The sequence below is a fragment of the Jaculus jaculus genome, chromosome 6 (genome assembly GCF_020740685.1).
Source record: "Jaculus jaculus isolate mJacJac1 chromosome 6, mJacJac1.mat.Y.cur, whole genome shotgun sequence".
Lineage (NCBI taxonomy): Eukaryota > Metazoa > Chordata > Mammalia > Rodentia > Dipodidae > Jaculus > Jaculus jaculus.
In genome coordinates this window covers 80,030,564-80,054,190 of record NC_059107.1, presented here as the reverse complement: position 1 = coordinate 80,054,190, position 23,627 = coordinate 80,030,564, and the positions used below count along the sequence as shown (strand labels likewise).

At 39.9% G+C, this 23,627-nt stretch overlaps 1 pseudogene; it reads left to right on the top strand.

The window, feature by feature from the left end:
* The first annotated feature begins 970 nt into the window (after positions 1–970).
* Positions 971–23,080, top strand: LOC101607842 (annotated as a pseudogene).
* Positions 23,081–23,627: the final 547 nt, after the last annotated feature.

The window sequence follows — 23,627 nt, the reverse complement described above, 5'->3', positions numbered from 1 at the left end:
AACAGGAAAGCAGTCTGCATTGTTTGTACAAACATACAGTGAAATCCCCAAAGCTTTTCCTACTGTGCACATCTCTCCAGTCTGCTTACATGATTTCTTCGTCATTACTTTCTTTTTTATTTCTATATGTATAGTGTCATTGACTTTTATTAACTAATTCTTTTCTCCTTTTAGTGAGTAAGCATGATCATGTTTCTTTTTGTAAGCCTTACCTGAGAGAAGCAATGCCATAAAATGAAATTTTTAAAAAGCATTAATGAAACTATGCACAAAATAACTTTCCTCTACTTATCTGTACTTTGCCCTCATGGGTGTCAATGTTCTGTGAAGACACACACATGCTGCACAGTGAACTGCAGGAAAGGTCAGTGTTGTCTCTAGGTCACACTCGTACCTAGCAGTGGGTGACCCAGTGTGCTTTGTCTTCCATGAAAGCTTAAAGCAGGAGGTGTCTGACCACTGACGGTGCGCTCTGTCTGCTTGGTGTCCCACAGAACTTTCCCCAGAGATGAGTACCGGGAAAGTACAGTTTCAAAACAGGCAAAAGCAGCAGTATCGACAGCCCTTGTTTTGGAAGGAAATTTAAATGCTTTACTGTTGGGACAATCCATTTCAAAACCTGACGTGATGTCAATATTGTATGTATTTATGAGACATAGTCATACTTAGGACAACCGAAGAAAAGCTGGAAAAAAGAAAAACAAGCAAACTTGAACACTGAAGCAACCTCAAGCATCTCTTTATTTGATGATATATTTTTGTAAGGAAAATAAATATTCAGATGATCAGGAATGTATATAACTAAATGAAATCAAGATAAAGAAACAGTATGCATTTAAAGGAATTATGAAATTATATATGAGTGCTTAGAACGAGGCTACCGGAAGTGCTGAACTAGAGCAAAAGACAGGAACTAATGTATGTGTCACCCACTGTAGATGTTTGCAAGTGGCTCTCGTAGACAAACAGGATGATGACAGGTGATCCCTGTGAGTGTCTGAGCCTTGCCTTGCGTATGCAGAAAGAAGACAGTCCTGGTAAAATAGGCAACAACCCCAGAGCTCTCCCATTTCATGTGTTTGTTTTCAAAGAAGGCCTTGTTTTTCAGCTTCCTCTGCAGTTCTATGTGAAGAGTGATAAATCAGTTTTTACTTGTTTTATTAATAAAGTGTAATTTGGATATCTTGAGTTGATGGCTTTGTAATTTAGCTGGATAAACTATCTTTGTAACAGATAAGTTATTTACAAAAATTAAAAAAACTTATATTCTAAAAAATAAAAACTGAGCTGAGGCCACTGGAACAGGCAGGAGTTCTCTGGCTGTTGGTGTCTTCATACATATGCCGAGTTGTGTAAAGAAAAGTTTGTGGGCTTGTCACCATGTTAGGCATCTTTTGATGGGTATCAGTTAAGCGTGTTTCACTTTTCCTTAGTCTGATTTATTTGATAAGCTTTTCTACTCAGTTTTTTGTTTTTAATACATGCATGTGCTTATACTGTCTCATTTTACTTTGATAAATTTAAAAGGTGGCACCTGTTTTTAGTTTCAAGACTAAGTTATAACTCTGTGCATTGTGGGTGGCACTGTACAGATAGTGATGTTTATGTGACCACCAAGATGTAGAGTTATTTTATTTCTGTATTTGTACACAAAATGGAATCAAAAGATGTTTGTAAGATGTAGTCTTTCAGAACAAGACAAGCTCTGAAAAGCTGCTGGTATATGCAATACAGAGGCACTCAGAGCAGAGTATAGCTTTATCTCAACAATAAAAGAATGGTATTGTCATAAAAGAGGGATCTTCAAAGCCTGGTGTGGTAGTTACCTTCTCATTGCTGGGACAAAGCCTCAGACCCAAAGCAGATGATGGGAGGAAAGTTTTTATTTTGGATTAGAGCCTTGAGGAGATGCTTCATGATGGCTGGGGAAAGTATGGTATAAGCAGAGGCTAGAGATCACTTTTGTCACAGCAAATGGAAAACAGCAGCAGGAGAGTGAGCTAATCTCTAAAAATGGGGAAATGAATATAACACCCGAAAGCTTCCTCCCAACAAGGTACCTTATCCAGCAAGCTCTACCTCCCAAAATTGCCACAAGCTGGGAACCAAGATTTGGAACACATGAGTTTATGGGGGTCATCTGATTCAAACCACCACATCTAGCAACTGATTCCATTTTATTTTAGGAAACTTATGTCACCCACTGAATCAAGTCCTTGATAATCTACCGAAAGAAAGAAAGTGAAGCCAGGTACGGTGGCCTGTAGTTATAATTCCATCACTTGGGAGGCTAAGGTAGGAGGATTACCATGATTATCAAGCCAGCCTGGGCTACAAAGTGAGTTCCAGCTCAAATGAATGAGGGTAAGGGTGAGCCTGAAGGCTCTACCTTTGATGGATGAAGGAGAATTTCAAGGTGTTTGAGAATATGCAGAAATAATGGTCTTATATATGGAGAAAGTATTTTGTCATGGTTAGATCTTATCTTTATTTATTTAGTTGTTTTTTTTTTGTTTATTGAGACAATTCCCATGCAGCCCAGGCTGGCCTCAAACTCAGTATATAGCTGTGAATGAGTCATTTCTGTTTCTCCAGCCTCTACTACCTACATGCTAGAAATATAGACACGGGCCACTACACCCAGTTTTATGCAGTGCAGGGGATAGATCCCAGGGCTTCATGCATGCTAAGTAAGCACTCTACCAACTGAAGTACAAGCCCATCCACTTTTTGTTATGATTAAATACATGGTGTGAGGTCGTGAGATGGCATCAGAAAGGGTGTGTGTGTGGCAGAGTAATCACAAGGTTGCTTGGAAGAAGCATGTACAGAAGGTTATATGCCATCCTAAAGTATTGGACACTCAGGCTTTAGGACAGGGAGTCAAGTCACATGGCTACCTGAGTGATGGGATCTGGGGCAGTGTGTGAAATGCAACTCAATGCAATTCTAGGCCACAGAAGACAGATGATCTTCTGATATTCTTATGGAAACAAAGTCAACTTGCTTAAGAAATGTATGGGCTGAACTAAACATGATGCACTGCCATTGTTTTTGATCTCTGTGGTAGATTAAAGGGACATGTTACATCTCAATAAGGCAGTTGATAGGATCAGCTTTGCTATTTGGATGGATTTTTGGAAACAATGAGCAGAAATATTTAAAGAACCAATACATAGACAGAAAAGTTATTATGAAGCTTTTTGAAATAAAGATTAAAGTACTGAATTAAAACAAATACAACAGGCCGGGCATGGTGGCGCACGCCTTTAATCCCAGCACTCGGGAGGCAGAGGTAGGAGGATCGCCGTGAGTTCGAGGCCACCCTGAGACTACAGTGAATTCCAGGTCAGCCTGGACCAGAGTGAGACCCTACCTCAAAAAAAAAAAAAAAAAAACAAAACAAATACAACAGGAATGAACCTAAAGGACAATAAACAGAATTGACAAGATGTGGTTATAAATGGGATATATATGCCAAAGAAAAGATTAGTTAGAAAGACATCCACATTTAAATTTTTTTGTTTATTTTTATTTATTTGAGAGTGACAGACAGGGAAAGAGGGAAAGAGAGAGAGAGAGAGAGAGAGAGAGAGAGAGAGAGAGAGAAACAGAATAGGTGCACCAGGGCTTGCAGCCACTGCAAACGAACTCCAGATGCGTGCACCACTTGTGCATCTGGCTAGGGGAATCGAGCCTTGAACTGGGGTCCTTAGGCTTCAAAGGCAAGTGCTTAACCACTAAGCAATCTCTACAGCCCCACATTTTTTATTTGAATGGTTAAGAAGGTTTCTTTTGGGCTGGACAGGTGGCTTTGTGGTTAAGGCACAAATAGCATGATCTCTATTATCTGTGGTTCCTGACCTGGACCTGCTTGAGTTGTTGACATACCTGGCAGGCAACTCAAGACTGAGACAATAGGGATGGAGGGGTTTGGGAAGAGAGAAAGGGGTAGAGAACAAACACAAAACTAAATCCAAAATGAACTAGGACCATAGAAACCTTTACCCTTGGAGATAGACTAAAAGATAGAACCCTTAAAAAGAGTAAGGGGAAGCCCCTGAAAAGAAGAGCCCTGGAGAGGATGAGATGAAGCCTATGCTTAAGAGAACTTTTTTTTTTTTTTTTGTCTCTGACCTGTAACTCCCCATTCAAGAAGTTGGTTGCTCTCCACATTGCACTATTAATCAGAGAGAACTATGAGGTCCCCAAATCAAAACAGCTTTCTATCAAAGCACTTGATTACCCACCTGAGGCACAAGCTAAGACCTGATTGCTGAAGACACCATATGTTGCTGACACAGAGCATGGAGAGGCCTGGCTGGAATCCAGAAGAAAGCCAGCCCCCAGACAGTTAGCCTGTCTAGTGCTGGAAAGCCCTACATGAGGTATTAGGGAATGTGGCCAACAAGGATCTGAGTAACCAGGGGGTCTAAGCCACTCAAAAGCAAACACCCTGACAGTATGTACATGGCAGTGCAATAGGGGCACACAGCCTTGGTGGGTAACCAATAGCTTTCTGATTGACTAAGAGATCTGCTCAGTGTAAAGGAACTCATATCTGGGATTGGGAACCAGATTAGCATCCTATGGAGACAAAGATTATGCTCTCTAGTGTCAAGCTCTTACTAGTGTTTGGCTCAAAGAGGAGCTACATATATCACATTCTCCCTAAATTAATAATTCTTATCCCATTTAAACTATGCTGACTCCACTCTCTGCTGCAGAATCTGTTCTTCTTTTTCAGAAGGTAGTGAGACCTGGGAAGATAAACTACCCCTTACACTTCAAGCAAGCCACAGTAGAAACCACAGAGTAACTGAGGAGACAAGCATGAGTGCTGCTTCCATGCTGGACTGATAATCAGTGCCAAGGTGTAGAAGACAGATATGTTAACAACAAACATAGTAACAGGGTGAAGGAGACAGATGCTGAGGATACTCAATACTTACCCAAACAGAGAGCCAGAGGCTCCTAACAGGTCATCAATGAAGTAGACTTAAAACTCACCCACCATGGCTCAGGAAATTTTGCAGAAGAAGGGGCAGAAAGATTGTAAGAGTCACAGGTTGAGACATTATATCTGAGGACCTCCCCCCTCCCCACCAAATAACTGATTTCTGCTCCCATAATGCACAAATCACAACCCCACAGGGAATATCTGTAGCCCCACTGAGGAGCATCCCCAGTGGAATGGGTGCAGGGACGAGGGAAAAGAGGGTACCAACACATGATGCATCCATACAAAATAAGTTATTAACAACAACAACAACAGTAATAACAAGAACAAAAAGCAATTAGGCCAGATGTGGGGGCACATGCCTTTAGTCCCAGCACTTGAGAGGCAGAGGTAGAAGGATTGCTATGAGTTCAAGACCACCCTGAGAGTACAGAGTAAGTTTCAAATCAGCCCAGGCTAGAGTGAGATCCTACCCAGAAAAAAAATAAATAAATATAAATTTAAAAAAAAATGATTGATGAGGCTGGAGGGATGGCTTAGTAGCTAAGGTGGTTGCTTTGAAAGACAAAGGACCCAGGTTTGATCCCCTAGGACCCACATAAGCTAAATGCACATCTGCACCTGGAGTTTGTTTGCAATGGCTGGAGGCCCTGGCATGCCCAATTCTCTTTGGCTCTCTCACAAATAAATAAATAAAAACTTTTTAAAAGAGTTTTAAAAAAGCATTTGATAAAAGTGTGATTATCTCATTTCTCCATTGAAACTTCCCACTGGATTCCCACTCCTAAAATGTTCAATTGTATATGTTTGGGTCAAGAATAAAGGACTCTGAGACGAACAGTTTCTTGAGGTCAAAGGATTTGTTTAAAACCAGGCAAAAGAGTGGTGGGATCTGAAATGAAAGAAGCTTTGGAATGCCCTGTAAGGTAATTGTGGTGGTGATAAACTTTCTCAGGAAGGGTTGAGGGAATCTTGAACTTCAAATGAAGGGCTTTGCATGGGATGTGTTGGACTAGAGGAGGAAGCTAGGCATTGTTAACCCAAGCTTGTGTGATCCAGTTACGTGGAGTGCCTATGCAACTTGGAATGTCATGTCTCCATCCAGGACCGGAGGTGGAACTATGGAATATGTCCCTTTGACTGGGAGGAGGCAGCATTACTTACCAAGCCCTGGATATCATCATTCTGGGGAGTGGGGCTTGGTTATTTTCCATATTTGCCAAAAATCCATATGTGAGGATTGCAAAGTTATAGATTTGCGCATGCTGGGGTGCCTGTCATAGCTATGAAGAGAAAGAATTCAGCTTGCCTAAAGTCTAATGAGTTGAAGTAATTGAAATATTTCTAGTGGTCACACCATACTGATTGTGATTCACACCCACTTTTCTTTACTGGATTCTGCCTTATCCCTCTTATGCTCATGGGGTAGAGCCACCCATCTTAATGATATGCCTCCCACATGCCCTGTGCACTCCTGCAGAGTGACCTGTGCTTAGGTCAGACTTTTTGCAGAAATCCTCATGCTTTACTACCTAGATTTCTTCAGGAACTTTAACTGATATACAACATCACCTTTTCTAGTAGTCTTATCTACAAGTTTAACACCAAACTGCTTAATACCTTCACTATGTTTTGTTCTTCTTGATAGGTATATTTTAGTTTCTTTTTTCTTGTTTTTATTTGAAACAGGTTCTTACTCTGTAGCCCAGAATATCCTTAACCCACCATGTAGACCAGGCTGTTCTTGTACTCATTGTGATCTGCTTGCTTTAGCCTTCTTCTTACAGGTATGAGCCACTGTGCCTAGCTTAGATATTGTGGTGATTTATGCAGGTGTCCCCCATAAACTTAGGTATTCTGAATGCTAGGTTCCTAGCTGATGGAGATTTGGGAATTAAATCCTCCAGGAGGCAGTGTGTTGTTGGGGGTGGGATTATGGGTGTTACAGCCACTTCCCCCTTGCTAGTATTTGCACACTCTCCTGTTGCTATTTTTCCACCTTATGTTGGCCAGGGGGTGATGTTCACCCTCTGATCATGCCATCATTTTCCTCTGTCATCATGGAGCTTCCTTCTTGAGTCTGTAAGCCAAAATAAGCCCTTTTTCCCCAAAAGCTGCTCTTGGTTGGGTGATTTCTACCAGCAATACAAACCTGACTGCATCAGTAATGTTGGTACTGAGGAGTGGTGTCATTATTGCTAGACTGTGTGGCTTTGACCCTTTGGAGATGATTTTCAAGAGGAATGTGGAAGGATTTAAAACCTTCGCCTAAGAGATCCCCTGTAGTTCTGTAAGTACAGCTTGATGGACTACTCTGGTCAGCATTGAAAGACCTGAATGCAGTAAGAACTATGGGCTGTGTGGTCTGGCTTGTGAGGGTAAGAAAGAACTTTGCCTTGTCTGGGCTAGAAGCAGTTTATGTGAGAGTTGTTATGGCTGTGTCCTGAGAAGTTGTGCAGGGTGGCATTGTGTAGAAATGGACTGGTGTGAGAAGAGGAATATGGCACAGAAATGAAATCTTTGGGCTGAAACTTCTGCCTGTTCAGCTGCAACTATAAGAGACTCCAAACTTTGAGATTGTGCGAACTGACTTGCACTGGGATGGCAGGAAAATGTAGATGCTTTTGGAGGGGCCTGTGTGCTCAAGGAGTGTCCTGTTGTTCAAAGTTTGTTTTATTCCCCCCCACCACCACCGGATTAACAAATTGGCACTCTATCTGATATTGTGGAATATAAGAACTGCAGGAAAGAGAGGGTTACTGAGTTTGCAACATGGTCTTGTGTTTTGGAAATGGTTATGGGCAGTGTGAAGCAGGTTTGCTTGATGCCTGCATGGAGACCTGATGGAGTCATGAGGAAGAACTGTGGATTACAGTGAAGATACCAGGACCATGAGTTGGCTGCTAAGGAAAGCTGCTGGCCCTAGATGAAGTTTTTCAGGACGGTGAGTAGCCTAGCTGGAGGGGGAAAGTTGGAACTACAGAGAATTGTTGCTGGCTAGAATTATTGGACTTGGAGATTTGTTACTGGCTAGGGTTTTTGGAGACTTGAAGCTAGAGTTGTTGGGTTTTTTTTTTTTTTTTTTTTTTTTTTTTTTTTTTTTTTTGAGGTAGTGGCTCACTCTAGCCCAGGTTGACTTGGAATTCACTATGTAGTCTCAGGGTGGCCTTGAGCTCATGGTGATCCTCCTACCTCTGCCTTCCAAGTGCATTAAAGATGTGTGCCACCATGCCTGGTGAAACTAAAGAGTTTGATGTTACCCTCATTGCTTTAAATCTTGTATTGGCTAAATATTTCTTTGCTATGTTCAACACCATCTTTAGCAGTATGAATGTTTATTTTGTGCCCTTATGGGTTTTAGGGGATTTTTTTTGGGGGGGGTATTATGGCTCAGTTAGAAGAACTTGGAGCTGAGCGTGGTAGTGCATGCCTTTAATCCCAGCACTCAGGAGGCAGAGGTAGGTGGATCACTGTGAGTTTGAGGCCACCTTGAAACTACATAGTGAATTCCAGGTCAGCCTGAACTACATTAAGACCCTACCTTGAAAAAAAAAGAATAAAAAAAAAAAGATCTTGGACTATGGAGATGTATGAACATCACTGGAATTAATTAAAAACTATGGGGACTTTTAAAGTTGCATGAATACATTCCATTTTATATCAGATATGATTATCAGTGTATGGGGGCCTGGGCTGGAATGTGGTGGTTTGATTCAGGTGTACCCCATAAACTTAGATGCTCTGAAAGCTAGGTTCCCAGCTGATGAGATTTGGGAGTTAACACCTCCAGGAGGCAGAGGTGGGCTTAGAGGTGTCATAGCCAGCTACCCCTGCTAATGTGTAGCACACTCTCCTGTTGCTATTGTCCACCTTATGTTGGCCAGAGGGTGATGTACACCCTCTGCTAATGCCATCATGGAGCTTCCCCTCCAGTCTGTAAGCCAAAATAACCCCCCCCCTTTTTTTCCCAAAAGCTGTTTTTGGTCAGGTGATTTCTGCCAGCCATGAGAACCTGACTGCAACAGGTATCATATTTAGTACACTACTTATTACTTTTACTTATTTTTCTATTTCCCCCCTTTTCTTATAATTTTTGTTTATTCATTAGAGTCAGAGAGAGAGGGAAAGAGAGAGAGAAAGCGTGAGAGAATGGGCACACCAGGACTTCCAGCCCCTGCAAACAAACTCTAGATGCATGTGCCCCTTTTTGCATCTGAGTATGCCCCCTTTTATAATGCAAATTCAATGTGACAAAATAAATGAATATAAATTTAAGATCCCCTTGTCTAGAAACTCATTTCAAGGAAAATTCAGTTTCAAGGAAAGTGTCAGAATTTCAAATGAACCAAAATGTCAAAACAAGGACAGAAATAAAGACTTTGGATATGGCTAGCAAGCGGCTACTAGAAGTGCTAGTAAGAGGAGAGGCACAGGGCAACAAGAATACTGCAGCCATCTCAGGCTGACGGAGAGGGGAGGACGGAGTGAGCACTGTCAGTCCAGAGGGGGCTTGGGCAGTGAGTAGACAGAACCCCAAACATGTGGATCCTTTGGTGTCTCCTGCATATCACTGAGTTGTGGCTGCAGTGGTGACTCAGAGGTGGCTGATTGCCCTAATTTTCCCACCATTGTCCTGGGGTTAGCTCTGGTGCCCGCAGATCTCACTGTACTAGGGATTTCAGAAACATGTTCTTATACCCAGTGTACATTAAGGCTTGTATTTAAGTTGGTATATTCATCTTTCTTTGTCTTCCAATTTTACCAGCATATAAATACTATATTCTCAGTAACATAACCAGCCTCAATCGGATTCTCCTTGCTCAAAACTTAGGTGAACTTTCCCTTTATTGAAATGAAAAACTTTACTTGGATTGATGAATTAATTTCTTTAAAAAAAAATCCATTACTTCCCGATTCTTTTATTTTTTTCATCTTCTGTGTAGCAATAACTTTTTTTGGTCTATATTGAACAGTAAGTACCAGTTTTTAATGCTGATATATCAAGGTATAGACTAAAATATGAGCAGAATGCTTTTTAGTCTAGAATATTTTTGTTGCAGAGTTAAATTGACATTTCTCTTTTTGCCTCTTTCCATACCTCCTGCACTGCCTCTGTGCGCCGTGTTGTGCAGTGCTGTTTAATAGTATGTCTCTAGATAATAAAATCCCATTGCATATCTCAAAGGAAATGAAATAAGAAAAGAAAAAAGAAAATCCTTGCTCACTAAGGAATAGAAGGGAACATACATAGGAATTTGACTTCTGGCTAAAAATAAACATGTTCATTTTTTCCCAAAGAAATAAAATAAGTAAAAGATAAAACATGGGACCTCAGAATGGCAGTTTCATGCTGCCATTCACATAGGAGAATAAAGGTTGTCAATAACCCAGTGGAGTTTGTTCTAAAGACCCCACATGTTTACTCCCAAAATACCTTGAAGTTAAAGTAAGCAAGGTTTATTTTCCTTCACCACTATTTTCTACTTCAGGTTCTTATTCCTAACAATCACTAGAAACCAGCAGGCAATTCTTATAGAAGTAAGCATTCAAATGCAAAAAGCACTGTGTCATCCATGCTGTAGGAAATGTTCATACTTTTAATGAATTTGCTATAGACTTGTCCTTTTATTTTCTCAGTTCATTTTCATTTCCTTTCTCTTTCAAACTGTTTTAAATTTAAAAAAACCACAATTCCTTACATAATGAATATTGCCATCTAGCATATATTTTAGTTGAAAACATTTTGATGATTTCTGTTTTCATCATTTTGAAGTTTTCTCAGAAAATATGATTATATTTCTAGTTTCATACTTACCCATTGATAATTATCAATATAGGTCAAAGTGCAAACCATATCATGTCTAGTGGATGTCTGTTATGAATGAATTGGCTATAGCATCAGCCAAACCACTCCTTCCCTTCCACCTGTGTTCCTACTCATGTCTGATGTTAAGTTTAATTCCTTAATTCCTTCACCTTATAAATTTAAGTTGTGACCTTAGTTTTCTGTTTCTTGTTCTCTTTGCTTGCAGCAGGGTATCTTATTGTCTACTGTGTGAGATGAAAACAGCAGCCCTTTTCTTTTGTCTGACTTCTACCCTTCTCTGTGATCTACTTTATATCAGTTAGGGGTGCACTTTTATCTTACCAAAGTTATCAGACTGCATTCTATTCAGAAACCATGGCCAATTCTTATATATATTTTGGTAATATATTAAATATTATGCTAGAAAATAATAAAAATAATATTATGCTAACAATATGAATAAAATTCAGTGTGATATTAGAAATGCTAAGATTATATCTCATCTATTGCAACATATTGAATTAGCTTGGGTTCTACAAAGAAACAGAACTAACAGTACATGTATGTGTGTATATGTGTACTAAACATAAATATGCATGCATATACATAAAAAATTGGCTCACTTACTTTCAGGAAGCTGGTAGATACTATGAACTGCAGTTCAGAAAGTAAGGGGGAAGATAATTACCTTATAGTCTGAAAGGTTAGCAGGATGTAGGCATAAGAAAATCAGTTATTCAGTTTGCCTCTTACACAGGAAACGATAGATGTCCATATTGAGCCAGGAAGAATAAATTCCTTCTTATTTATGGGAAGATAAATCTTATTATTCTATTCAGGCCTTCGACTGATTGGATGACCATCCACATTAGCAAGGGAAATCTATTCTACTCATTATGTTTATTTGAATGATATTTATATCCAAAAACATTACAAAAGAAATATCCATAATAATATAGGTACTTCTCAATTTACAAATAGATCAAGTCCCTATGTGTTTATCAGAAGTTGAAAAATAATAAATAAGTCAAAAGTATATTTCAGGGGCTAAAGAGATGAAGCTGTGGCTAAAAGCTATCCAGGTTTAATCTTTCAGCCACCCATAGGCATTTCAGGTGGCAAGAGACTCTGGAACATCCGAACATACACACATGTACCTGTTTCCACGTGTGCATGCACTCATGCATGCACATGCATGCACAAACACACACAAGAAAACATTTTTAAAGTGCCTTTCATACATAGCCTACCAAATTTTTTGTTTAGCAACATAGTAAACTATACAGAATTGGCTGTGACACTTTGTAATCATGTTATTGCCTGAGATCTATAGCTTACTCCCAAGTATTATAAAAGAATAGTAGATATTTTGGAGCCTGAGAATCCAACAGATAAATTCTTCCACATTAGAGCAAACTGAAACAGAAGAAGAGTGTAAAAAAAAAAAAATCTTTACCCCTCCCACTACAAGACTGCTCTCATGCCACGATGTCTCCTTCAACCAAGGACATCTTTCATGAGGGAAGGTGAGGAAACAATGAGTGAACACAGTTCTTTCAACCATACAGGCTGCTGCTTGGGAGCTACACTTGTTTTTCTTCTCTTGGAACTCTTAGATCATCTCAACTAGGTGTCTAGAAAAGGATGGAGGTATTAAACAGAGTCTTATGTATGGACTACATAAGGAATTTTACCCAAGAGATATTTAATCTGTGGGTCTTCTAGCTAGTCCATGAGAATCTCAAATACCCTTCATGGCCCTCCCCACATAGCAGCTTTCCAAGTGAGCTACTCTGCATGGCAAGGCAAGTATCTCCTGCATATAAACATTGAATTATGAGAATATACAGAAACTTTGGCATTTTATGGCACACAACTAGCAAAAAGAGAAAGAAGATGGACTACCTTTGACCATGCTTAGAAGATGTATTAGCTACTTTTTGTTCCAGTGACAAATTGCCTTACAAAAGAACTTAAAGAAGGAAATGCTTATTTTCACTCACATTGTGATGGTACAGTCCATAATGGTGAGCAAAGTCATGGTGGCTGTTGTAGCCAGGTTCCCATTGCTGGCAGAAATCACCCAACCAAGAACAGCTTGTGGGAAAAAAAGATGTTTATTTTGGCTTACAGGCTCGAGGGGAAGCTTCCTGATGGCAGGGAAAACAAGGGTATGAGCAGAGGGTGGACATCACCCCCTGACCAACATCAGGTGGACAATAGGAACAGGAGAATATGACAAGCACTGGCATGGGGAAGCTGGCTACACACCCACAAGCCCGCCGCCAACAACACACTGCCTCCAGGAGATGTTAATTCCCAAATCTCCATCAGCTGGGAACCTAGCATTCAGAATACCTAAGATTATGGGGGATACCTAACTTAAACCACGACATTCTGCCCTTGGCCCCTGTAAACTGATAATCATACATGATGTAAAATGCAATGTATTCATCCAATTTAAAAAGTGTCCATAGTTTTTATCAATTCCAATTATATTCATACATCCCCATAGTCCAAGATCTTCTAACTGAGCTATCATACCAAAAAATTCCCCCCAAGCCCATAATGGCACAGAATAAAGATTTACACTGCAAAAGATGGCACTGGGCATAGCAAAGAAATATTCAACCAATACAAGATTTAAAACAATCAGGGCAAACATCAAACTCTGTAGCTTCAAGTCCAACAACTCTAGTAAGTGACAAATCTCCAAGCAACAAGTCTCTGGTATTCCAATTCCGCCCCTCCAGCTAGGCTACTCATAGTCTTGGAAAACTTCATCAGGGCCGGCAGCTCTCCTTGGCAGCCATTTCACGGTCCTGGTATCTCCACTGGGTTTCCACTGCAACCCACGGTTCATCCTCATGGCCCCAAGGGACCTCCATGCAGACATCCAGCAAACCTGTTTCACACTGCCCAAGGCCATTACCAAAACACAATGACCTTGTCTTTCCTGTATTTATTATGCTCCACAATACCAGGTAAGGTGCCAATTTGTTAATGTTGGGGGAATAAAGCAGACTTGGCAGAACAGGACACTCCTGGGCACTCAGGCCTCTTCAAAAGAGTCTATATTCTTCCTTTTGCCCCAATGCAGATCAGTTGGCCTAATCTCACAGGTTGTAAACTCTTAATTGCAGCTGAATGGGTAACAGTTCACCCAAGATATTTTTCTGTGCCATATCTCTTTTCTCACACCAGTTCATTTATATGCAAAGCAGCCCTGCACAACTTCTCAGGACATGGGCATAGCAGCAGGCCTCACACAAACTGCTAGCCCAGTCCAGGCAAAACTCTTTCTCACCCTCACAAGCCAAACCTCATAGTCCATAGTTCTTACTGCATTCAGGTATTTTAACTCTGACCAGAATAGTCTACCCAGCTGTTCTTATAGCACTGTAAGGGGTCTCTTAGGCCAAGGTTTCAAATTCTTCCACATTCCTCTTGGAAATCAGCTCCAAAAGCCCAAATCCAGAGTCAGGTGTCTAGTAGAAATCCTGAGGTACCACTTTACTGTTGCAGTCAGATTCACATTGCTTGTAGAAATCACCCAACCAAGAGCAGCTTGTGGGAAAAAAAAAGAGGTTTATTTTGGCTTACAGGCTCGAGGGGAAGCTCCATGATGTCAGGGAAAATGATGGCATGAGCAGAGTGTGGACATCATCCCCTGGCCAACATCAGGTGGACAACAGGAACAGGAGAGTGTGCCAAACACTGGAATGGGTAAACTGGCTATAACATCCATAAGCCTGCCCCCAACAATACACTCCTGCCAGGATGAGTGAGTCACTGCTTGTGATGATTGGTGGAAACCCTGCCAGTGAGTGAAGGCTGAATGAAGTGATTGACTTTTTGTACCTGGAGATAGGTAATGAAGGCTTCATAGGCCAGGAAGACAACTCAACCAAAAGAACATAGTTGCTCAAGAAATGGAAGCCATGGAATTATTGACAAATCAAGATCATTGTTTTTAAGAAATCTCAGAGAGATAGAAGAGTACACTGATGATTCCTCAAAATCCCATAACATATATGAAACAATTAGAGACTCAATAAATAGATTAAAAACACCAAAATGGCTAAAAAAATTATGGAGCTGAAAAATAATACTGACTGTAATTACAAATACAAGAAAAGATGTCAGTACCTAAAGACAGGCCATCTGAGAATACATTTATGTATACATATATGGAGAGAGAAAGAGAGAGAGAGAGAGAGAGAGAGAGAGAGAGAGAGAGAGAGAGAGACAGGAGAGAGATTGAGATTATCTTTTAAATAACTGAAAAAAATTCTCAAATCTGAGGACAAAATGGACATCCAAGTAAATATAACTTAAAGCTCCCAAGATGGTTTCATTTACAAAAAAAAAAAAAAAAAGGCATTTTGACACACACACTATAATCAAACTATCAAAACTAAAAGAGAAAGAAAAATTTGAAAGTAGAGGCTTATCACCTCATATGGTTTTTAGCAGATTTCACAAAAAAACTGCTTTCTAGGTGAGGAGAGAGAGTAGGTTGATATATTCACTGTGCAGAAAGAAAGAAAGAAAGAAAGAAAGAAAGAAAGAAAGAAAGAAAGAAAGAAAGAAAGAAAGAAAGAACCTGCCAATCAAGAATACCTTACTTGGGGGCTAGGAAGATGACTCAGCAATTAAAGCATGCAATTGCAAAGCCTGCCAGCCTGGGTTTATTTCCCAGTGCCCACAGGAAGCCAGCTGCACAAAGTGGAGTATGCATTTGGAGTTTGTTTGCAGTGGCAAGTATGTCCATACTCTCTCTCTCTCTCTCTTTCTTTCCCTATTGCAATAATAAAATAAGTAATATTTTTAAAAAGATTTGTTTTATAAAACAGGCTGTTCAAAATGAAGGTGAAATGAATATGATTTTAAAAAATTGTTGTATAAGTTGCTTTGTATTTCTTAGTTTTCTTTACAAGGAGATAATATTTCATTGGTTTAGGGTGGGGCTTAAAAGACATGGTATGAGTCAAACACATTGACTGTTTTCAGCTCTTTTCATCCTTTGCTTATTCTATTTAAAATGACTTTTTAAAAATCCAAGGCTGGCTGGGAATGGTGGTGCATGCCTTTAATCCCAGCACTCGGGAGGCAGAGGTAGGAGAACTGCCATGAATTCAAGGCCACCTTGAGATGACTACATAGTGGATTCCACGTCAGTCTGGGCTAGAGTGAGACTCTACCTTGAAAAACCAAAAAATAAAAATAAAAGACAAAAAAAAAAAAATCCAAGACTGGACTTTTTAAAAGTTAAGTGGAACAGACATAGCTGTTTACTTCAGAACTTATGGGTGAAACAAGGTTCAATTTTTGACCATCACATTATCAGAGTTTTGTTGACTTGGGATTCAATATATTGAGTGGATAACTGATTTTTCCTAGCCATCTGTACAAATGAGGAAACTTGTACAATTAGTCTGTACCATTAATTGTATGAACATCAACATTCCCCAGTTATAGAAGCTTTAGATTTTACTAGATTTACTAGATCAATCACCAATGGCTGTGACTTTAGTAAAGAGCTCTCTGGTGAATTCTACTTTCTTGTTTTGTCTTGAGATGTTTTCTTTGCAAAGCAGGCAGCCTCAAACTTGTTATATAGTCAAGGCTGATCTTGAACTTCTGATCCCCCTGCCTTGATCTTCTGAGTGCTGGGTTTACAGTCATGTGCCATCACCCTTACTGGAACTCTACTTTCAACAAGGGAAAATGGGGTTGGTTACCTCCCTTATAGTGTGACTACTTTCATCCTGTGAAGAGAGAGTAACTTTAAGAGCAGTGTGTCAATCCTAGGTCTTTCTAACAATGGCTGTTTGAAGGGAGTGTAGGTGCCCTTCCTTGGGCCAGTATTTGTTAGAGAAAGCCTGCTAAGTACTTCTGAGAAAGATTGCTTTCTTTGGCTTGTCCTTCCTGCCTGAACTGCTGTTCTCTCGGGACATTTTATTTGTACCTTCAGTAGCCGCTTGGACACCACAGTGTAGCAGCCAAAATGATTAAAGACAGAAGAATAGAAAGAAAAAGACCCAGGGATTCTTTCAGCCACAGAATCACTTCTAGAACTAATTATCTTCAGATTTAAATAAGGAGCTTGCTTAAACTTTCAGCTATCTTTGGTCTGTTTTCTCCCTTGATACCAAAAGCATCACAAACTAACTAATATGATATGAATGATAGAAATGTGCATATAAAAGATTCCAAGAATTTAGGCCAGGCATGGTGGCGCAAGCCTTTAATCCCAGCACTTGGGAGGCAGAGGTAGGAGGATCGCTGAGAGTTCGAGGCCACCCTGAGACAACATAGTGAATTCCAGGTCAGCCTGGGCTACAGTGAAACCCTACCTTGGAAACCACCCCTCCAAAAAAAAAGATTCCAAGAATTTAACACCAGATTGTATTTGTAAAAATATATTTGTATTTAATCAGCCATAGAAAAATCTGGAAAGTCCAATCAAGTATTCCATTAGTTTTCCTTTTGTCCAGGTCACTCTTTATGCTGCTTACATTCTGTTGAAGGGTGGTATTAGACACTCTAGTTTTGGAATGCTATTGAAACTTACATGAAAGTATTTTTAAATGATAACAAACCCTAACATAATATTTCCTGTAAGGGTTGTATGAAAAATATTTTCATACGCATATGTTCTCTTGAATGGCAATACTTATATTATATAATTATATATAATTGCCTTGAACAACATGAAAAAAGATACATTACTTTCTCTTATCTTAGACTAAGAATTTTAAATTATTTTAAAAATTCATAATAAACTCAGAAAAGGTGACAATTTCTGTTAAATATATGACTGAAAATAACAACATATTTAAAAGACTGTGTTATCTTCCCTTTTAAGAATAACATAAACCTCTAGCCAGGTTGAGAGAGAGGGAAAGAGACAAAGACAGAAACACACACACACACACACACACACACACACACACACACACATACACAGAAAAAGAATACAAATTACAATATCAGAAATAAAATTGACCCATAACTAATGATCACATTGATATTTAAAAACAATTAAAATGTTATTGATATCTCTATGCCTGAAAATTTGATGACTTAGGTAACATAGACCAATTGACAAAATTAATATTCATAACTGTTAAGTATTCATAACTCCTCAGAACACACAGAAATGCAATAGTTTATTCTTAGTTTAATATTTCATGCTAAGTAGCAGTGGTTGCCAAGGTTACCTATCTGAGGCAACAGTACTTCAATTGTAATTTATTTCCTCTGTAAATATCACATCAACGATTGACAGTATTTTACTGGCCTACTTATGCAGCATGGTGGAAAGATCCAACATATTTACAAGTGACTCAATGAAACATTTTGGAAGAAAAACTGTCGGGCTGAAACTTGGTAGACTTAGTAGAAGACAGCTGTGAAGGAAGTGTAGTAATTATCTCATTTTACTCTTTTATTCTTATTTAGTCTCTAGCTATGCAGTATGTTCATTATCCTTGACTTTTTACCAAAGATTCTTTAGTACTCTTACAAAAACGGAATATTTACTTAAAGTAAATTTATACATTTTTATAAACAGGTATACAATAAAAATATTTTGAATTATATAAAATGGGGTTACTTTTAGCCAGATCTGCTGCTGTCTGGTTAAATGTAGATGCTATGCTTATCAAACTGCCCAGTAAGCAATTCTCCTAATGTTCATACCCATATATTAATGGTACTCCCACTTTTGGTAGAGAACCTTCTCTTTTCAGATGTCAGTGACCTTGGGATGACTCAGAAGGCATCATGGTGCTGGAAAGAAGTGACTGGAGTGCTCAGTACTGCCACCATCTCTATCACACCTTTCAAGGCTCAGGGTCTATTGTGGAAGAGGTGGTGGAAACCATGTAAGAGCCAAAGGAATGGTAGGACTCCTTACAATGTGCTCCCCCAGACAAAAAATGGCCTGGATATCCACACTACCTACATAAGAGGAGGAAAAGATCATGACATCAAAATAAAAGAGAGACTGGTTGCGGGAAGGGGATATGATGGAGAGTGGAGTTTCAAAGGGGAAAGTGGGGGGAGGGAGGGCATTACCATAGGATATTTTTTGTCATCATGGAAGTTGTTAGTAAAAATTTGAAAAAAAAATAAAATGGGGTTACTGTTATGTTCTGTTGTTATTTTCATCAGCTCTTCTCAAACTTATTTTATAGGAGTGACCTGGGTATCTTATTAAAATTCAGATGGTACATTTCAAACAAACTCATGTGATGTTGAAGTTGCTAATGTATGGACCATTCTTTTTTTTTTTAATTTTTTTTGTTCATTTTTTATTTATTTATTTGAGAGCGACAGACATAGGGAGAAAGACAGATAGAGGGAGAGAGAGAGAATGGGCGCGCCAGGGCTTCCAGCCACTGCAAACGAACTCCAGACGCTTGCGCCCCCTTGTGCATCTGGCTAATGTGGGACCTGGGGAACCGAGCCTCGAACCGGGGTCCTTAGGCTTCACAGGCAAGCGCTTAACTGCTAAGCCATCTCTCCAGCCCATGTATGGACCATTCTTTGAGTAGCAAAGTTTTAGAATGATCACATGGAGATACATTCAATGATGTCATTGGAGAAAAGAATGAAGAATTGGCAAGGCTTATAAGATACAGTTACATTTTTAAAAAGCAAAATGAAAATTAATAAACAAAAAAGAATATTTTAAATCTAAAAAACAAAATGAAAACTGTGTACGATTATTTGCATTTTTCTGGAAACATACATGTAAAGGGATTTCTGAATGAATATAAAAGAAATTTAATTAGAGATAGAGGAAGGCAATGGGAGTGTGGTAAGGACACTTTCTCTTGTGAAATATTTAAAATATATATAGATTATAAAGAAAACTATGAAGAAAATAAACCTCTAAAATATAAAAAAGGATTTAAAAATATTTCTCATCAATATTCTTTCTTTCTTAACATGGATTTCGTGAAGACAAATGAATGAATTCTGTTTTCTAATCCAGCATGTTGACCTGTATCTTTTGACTGGATAGTTGAGTCAATTGATATTAAAAAAAAAAACTGAAAGTTCTGAGTTAATCACTGCTATGTTGATGATTTTTGTAGTTTGGTGTTGTCTTAATCTTTATTTGCTTTAACAACTATTTTATCTTTAATTAATGTTTTTTCCCTCCTGTAGCCTCTTGGATATGGTTATTCTTCTTTTCCATGAGAAGTATTCCATCTAGTTTTCTCTATAGTGCTAGATTAGTGATCATATATTTGTATAGCTGGAGTTTTATCATGGAAAGCCTTTTTTATCATTCTAATATGAGAGATAATTTTGGTGGATATAGTAGTTTAGGTTGGAAGTAGTAACTTTTCAATATTTAAAATGCTTCATTGTAAGCCCCTAAGGTTTTTAGAATTCCCACTGAAAAAATTATCTGGTATTCTGATGGGATTAAGTGACAAGCTTTCTCTCTCTTTAAGCTTTTATTATACTGTAGTTTGTTTTGTGTGTTTAGTACGTTAACTGTAATGTGATATGGGAAATTTCTTTTTTGGTCCAATCTATTTGGTGTTCTGTGTGCCTCTCATACCTGTACAGGCCTCTCTTTTGTCAGATTTGGAAATTTTTCTTTTCTTTTTTTGGTTTTTCGAGGTAGGATCTCACTCTAGCCCAGGCTGACCTGGAATTCACTGTGTAGTCTCAGGGTGGCCTCAAACTCTCCGCCATCCTCCTACCTCTGCCTCCTGAGTGCTGGGATTAAAGGCGTGCGCCACCACACCTGGCTTATTCCATATTTTTATTGAAGATATTTTCTATACTCTTGATCAGAAGTTCTTATTTTTGTATGCCCATCATTTAAACACTTGGTCTTTTGAAGGTTTCATACATTTCACTCCTGTGCCTTTCTGTCTGCTTGGGATAAACTTTGCTTTACATGGCCTTATCCTGAATTTCTTTTCTGTGTTGGAGACAAAGTTCCAATTTTACTTTAGGCAAGGTCCTGCTTGACTACAGAATGAAGCTCAGGTTGCTACAGGTGACAGTATGGAGCTGAGTCATCACCCTACTACCTCTGACACTTTGAGTATAAATAGTGTATGTAAAAATTATCAGAGTATAACATATTGTAAGTGTTCAGGTAATTGTACTAATCAAATTATGAATCTTTCTTCATTTGATCAGCTCAATAAAGCGATTATACCAGGTATAGTCCTATGAAGTAGGATAACAAGATATGACAGTCTAAGAAGTTTTCATTTTTTATATAAATAGTGGAGTTTGTTTTTAATGAATGACTTTTGTGAAGATTTATGGTTTTAATTTTTACTGTCTAGAAGAGTACAATTTAGAATATGACAAAATGTATGAAACAAACAAAAGATGTAATTTTAACATAATGCTCCCTTAAAAAAACATTTTAAAAGTGACTAGGGAGTTGTCAAAGTGCTCGCTTGCTGGCTCTCGGGCACCGCACACGGGCAGCCTGTGGAAGGAAGGCCGCGCCCGCCGCCACGAGGCTCGTCGGCGCTCTGCTGCTCTGCGCCACCGCCACGCAGTGAGTCCAAGCTGTTCAACCCAAGCCAAAACCAAAACCGAGGTGAACGCATGACCGTAAGATTTGACACGTGTAAGTGCGATTGCACCCGGACAGGATTCTATGATGAAAACTGTTCAACGCCTGAGTTTCTGACAAGAATAAAGTTACTGCTGAAACCCACCCCAAACACAGTGCACTACATACTTACGCACTTCAAGGGAGTCTGGAGCATTATCAATAGCATTCCTTTCCTGCGAAATTCAATAATGAGCTATGCATTGATGTCCAGATCCCATGTGATTGACAGTTCACCAGCTTATAATGCACACTATGACTACAAAAACTGGGAAGTCGTCTCTAGTATGTCCTACTACACCAGATCCCTTCCTCCTGTAGCTGGTGACAGCCCCATTCCAATGGGTGTGAAAGGGAAGCAGGAGCTTCCTGATTCCAAACAGGTTCTGGAAAAGGTTCTCCTGAGGAGGAAGTTCATCGCTGACCCTCAAAGCACAAACATGTCCGCCTTCTTCGCCCAGCACTTCACTCATCAGTTCTTCAAAACAGACCCTGAACAGGGCCCGCATTCACCAGAGGACTGGGTCGTGGGGTGGACTTAAGCCACATTTATGGTGACAGTCTAGATAGACAACATAAACTGCGCCTTTTCAAGGATGAATTGAAATATCAGGTCATTCATGGAGAGGTGTACCCGCCTACAGTCCGAGACACTCGGGCGGAAATGATTTGCCCTCCTCACACCCCTGATCACCTGCGGTTTGCTGTGGGGCGTGAGGTCTTTGGTCTGGTGCCAGGCCTGATGATGTACGCCGCGATCTGGCTGCGGGAGCACGACAGAGTGACGCGCTGAGACAGGAGCACCCAGAGTGGGATGGATGACCAGCGGCTCTTCAGGCTGGCAGGCTCATTCTGACAGGAGAGACCATCGAGACTGATCGAAGACTATGTCCAGCACGTGAGTGGTTATCACTTCAATCTAAAGTTGAACCCAGAGCTGCTCTTCAACAAACAGTCGCAGTACCAGAACCGGATCGCTGCTGATTTTAACACTCTTTATCACCGGCACCCCCTGCTGCCTGATACCTTTCAAATTGAAGACCAGGAGTACAGCTTTAAAAGTTTCTCTACAACAACTCCATACTGGAAGAACATGGACTGACCACTTCATCCACTCACCAAGCAGTCCGCGGGCAGGGCTGCTGGTGGCAGAAACGCTCCGCTTGCAGGACAAACAGTGGCGCAGCATCCACTGGCCAGAGCGCACGGACGAGACACCAGTCTCTCAATGAGCACCGCGAGCGCGTCTCCCTGTAGCGCTGTGAATCATCCGAGGAACTTACAGGAGAGAAGGAAATGGCTGCAGATCCGAAGCCCTCTACCGGGACATTGATGCCATGGAGCTATATCCTGCCCTTCTGGTAGAAAAGCCTCGTCCTGATGCTATCTTCGGGGAGACCATGGTAGAACCTGGAGCGCCATCCTCCTTGAAAGGGCTTATGGGTAATCCCATATGATCTCTCAGTACTGGAAGCCAAGCACTTTTGGAGGAGAAGTGGGTTTTGAAATCATCAACACAGCCTCCATTCAGTCTCTCATCTGCAATAACGTGAAGGACTGTCCCTTTAGGGCCTTCAGTGTTCAACAGCCGCAGCCGGCCAAAGCTGTCACCATTAATGCAAGTTCTTCCCACTCCAGGCTACATGACATCAACCCCACAGTGCTACTTAAAAGGTGCTCAACTTGGGCTGCAGAGATGGCTTAGCGGTTAAGCACTTGCCTGTGAAGCCTAAGGACCCCGGTTCGAGGCTCGGTTCCCCAGGTCCCACGTTAGCCAGATGCACAAGGGGGCGCACGCGTCTGGAGTTCGTTTGCAGAGGCTGGAAGCCCTGGTGTGCCCTCTATCTGTCTTTCTCGCTGTGTCTGTCGCTCTCAAATAAATAAATAAATAAATTTTTTTTTTTTAAAAAAGGTGCTCAACCGAACTGTAAAAGTTTATTGATCATATTTATTTACTTATATGAACAATTTCTTTTAATTTAATTATTTAATATTTATAGTAAATGCCTTCTGTTACTTAACATCTTCTATCACAGAAGGCAGTTTGCCGGAAGATGTCATATTGTGAAGACTTCTGTGTCACCACTTTAAAATGTATTGTTTTCAAGTTAAAGGGAAGACAGCTTTTGCTCTTTTTCAAAAGCCAGCAGAAAGTGAGTCTTGACACTTCTTACTTGAATTTCAATACATATTATATTTTAATAGGAGTAAAAGCAAAGATTTAAATGCTGTTGCAAGATGGACAATGCTAC